Source organism: Lonchura striata, chromosome 7 (assembly GCF_050655825.1).
Source record: "Lonchura striata isolate lonStrDom1 chromosome 7, ASM5065582v1, whole genome shotgun sequence".
Taxonomy (NCBI): domain Eukaryota; kingdom Metazoa; phylum Chordata; class Aves; order Passeriformes; family Estrildidae; genus Lonchura; species Lonchura striata.
In genome coordinates this window covers 36,463,395-36,466,165 of record NC_140709.1, presented here as the reverse complement: position 1 = coordinate 36,466,165, position 2,771 = coordinate 36,463,395, and positions in this window count along the sequence as shown.

The following is a 2,771-nucleotide window of genomic DNA, read 5'->3' as shown; positions in this document are numbered from 1 at the left end:
ACCGGCACCGCGGCGGGGCTCGAACCGGCACCGCGGCGGGGCGCGCCCGCCCCCGGCCCGCCGCTCCCGGCGTGCCCCGCGCGAGCCGCCGGTCGCTAAGGGGCGCCGCGGCCATAGCAACCGGCCCGGCCCGCTCCGCCCTCAGCGAGGAAAACCCGGGAAACAGCCCCGAGACACCCGGAAACAGCCTTAAAAAACGTGGCAACAGTCCCCAAAACCCTGGAAACCACCCTAAAATCCCTGGAAACAGCACCCAAATCCCCGGAAACAGCCCCCAAATCCCCGGAAACAGCCCCAGAAACAGCCCCCAAGCCTCCCAAATATAGCTCCCAAAGCCCCCATAAACAGCCCCAAAATCCCCGGAAACAGCCCCAAAATCCCCAAAAGTAGCCCCCAAAGGCCCCCATAAACAGTGCCCAAAACCCCCGGAAACAGCCCCCATAAACAAACTCCAAATCCCCAGAAACAGCCCTAAAACCCCAATAAACAGCCCAAAATCCCCAGAAACAGCCCACAAACCCCCCCAAAACAGCCCCCAAAATCCCCATAAACAGCCCCCAAATCCCCGGAAAACAGCCCCAGAAACAGCCACAAACCCCTCCAAAATAGCTCCCAAAACCCCCATGAACAGCCCCAAAATCCCCAGAAACAGCACCCAAAACCCCCATTAACAGCCTCAAAATCCCTGGAAACAGCCCCCAAAACTGCAGAAACAGCACCCAAAATCCCCATTAACAGCCTCAAAATCCCTGGAAACAGCCCCCAAAACCGCAGAAACAGCCCCTAACCATTGGAAGCAGCCCAAAAACCTCTGGAAACAGCCCCAAAACCCCCGAAAAGAGCACCAAACCCCCTGGAAACAGCCCCCCAAAACCCCTGGAAACAGCCCCAAATCCCCCATAAACAGCCTCAAAACCATGCCCCCCTACCCCTCAGAGCAAGAGGCAGTGAATAACGTGTTAGGGAGACACGCTGTGTGTCAGCAGCAGGAATCGGAGCAGGAAAAGTTGTTGGGTTTTTTTTTGTTGTTGTTGTAGTTGTTTTTTTGTCTTTGTTTGTTTGTTTTGTTTTGTTTTTTGGGTTTTTTGTTTGTTTGTTTGGTTTTTTTGCTTCATCACATAAGAGGTGACTCTGTGGGACCAAACACAAGAGAAACAGGGACTGCAAATCCAGGAGAGCAGGGAGATGCTGCAAGGCTGGAGCCAGGCTGGGAGACCTGGGGGTGCTCACCTGGAGAGGAGAAGGATCCAGGGAGAGCTCAGAGCCTCTGCCAGGGCCTGAAGGGGCTCCAGGAGAGCTGGAGAGGGACTGGGGACAAGGCATGGAGGGACAGGACACAGGGAATGGCTCCCACTGCCAGAGGGCAGGGATGGATGGGATATTGGGCAGGAATTGTTTCCTGGGAGGTGCTGGCACTGTTTTTAGAGCAGCTGTGGCTGCTCCTGGATCCCTGGGAGTGTCCAAGGCCAGGCTGGACAGGACTGGGAGCAGCCTGGGATAGTCGATGGTGTCCCTGCCATGGCAAGAGGATGGCACTTGATCACCCACTCCATTCCAACCCACAGCCTTTTGTAAAGGAAGAATCAGATTTGGGAATTAAAGGAGGTATTACAAAGCAAATCCATCTGGTCTTAGTGCAGGCAAGGAAATTTTTCCAGCAAAAAGGCAGTAGACACTTCTATACCAAGAGGGTAATTTCACCTGGGCTCCTGGCAGGTGCTCAAGGGGGGAAGTGCATTTTACCTTCCCCCCTAACCCTGAGGTTCCCAGAAAGGCTCTGACTCCAGGATCTGGTGATCCTGGGAAGAACAGGAGGTGTTGACAGCTTCCACATCCCAGGGCATTGGAAGAAGTCTCAGAGGAAGCAAGAAGCTGCTCTGTGAAAGAGGGAATGTTTATTTTGGGATTGTGTAGTTTATCTGGGCTTTTTCACTGACTATCTAGGAAGCATATGAGATGCCTGAAGAGGAATCTCAGGGGGGAATTTACATTTGGCCTCATTAGCTCATTTTCCCACACAGGCACCCCAAGGAAGCACAGGTCCATTTAACTGGAAACCAAAACCCACGATCAGGGCTTCACCACCCTCACAGGGAAGGATTTCTTCCCAATGTCCCTAGTAAACCTCTTGGAAATGCCATGAACTCTGCACCTGTCAGGAAGGAAAGGATGCTGAGAAAAATGTAGCAATCTTTCAGCTCAACTCTGTACCTGGAAACCCCCAGTCTCAAGGTCCAGAATCCCAGAAAGGTCTGAGCAAGCTGGGATGAGGTAGATGACCAAAACAAAACAAACAAACAAAAAAAAAAAACCACCCCCCCCAAAAAAAAAAACAAACCACCAACACCCTAAATATAATTTTTTTCCCAGAAATTGGCTCAGTAGTCTCTAGAAGCCAATTGCTGATTTCAGTCAAAACCTGTTGCTCAAAATAACCACTCCAAACAACTCATTAAAACTGGGATAAAAAAAATTCCAAGGCTTTTCATAAGTCTAGGGCATCAGAGTGGCATTGTGTCCTGATGGAGGAACATTCCCTGCCAACCTCAGTGCTTTCCCCACAGGGATTGGAAACATAGGACGAAAACAAAGCTGCTCCTGCACTCAGAGCCCTGAGCCAGGACCAAGCCAGGAGCCTCAGGAAAAGACAACGGCCACAAGGAAAGGGGAAACCTCCCCCAGAGCTGGGAATGTTGGTTCAGGAACGTTGGAAGATGAATGCTGATTAATACTCATGTCAGAAACCAGTTTGTGCCATTCTCAACCAGTGA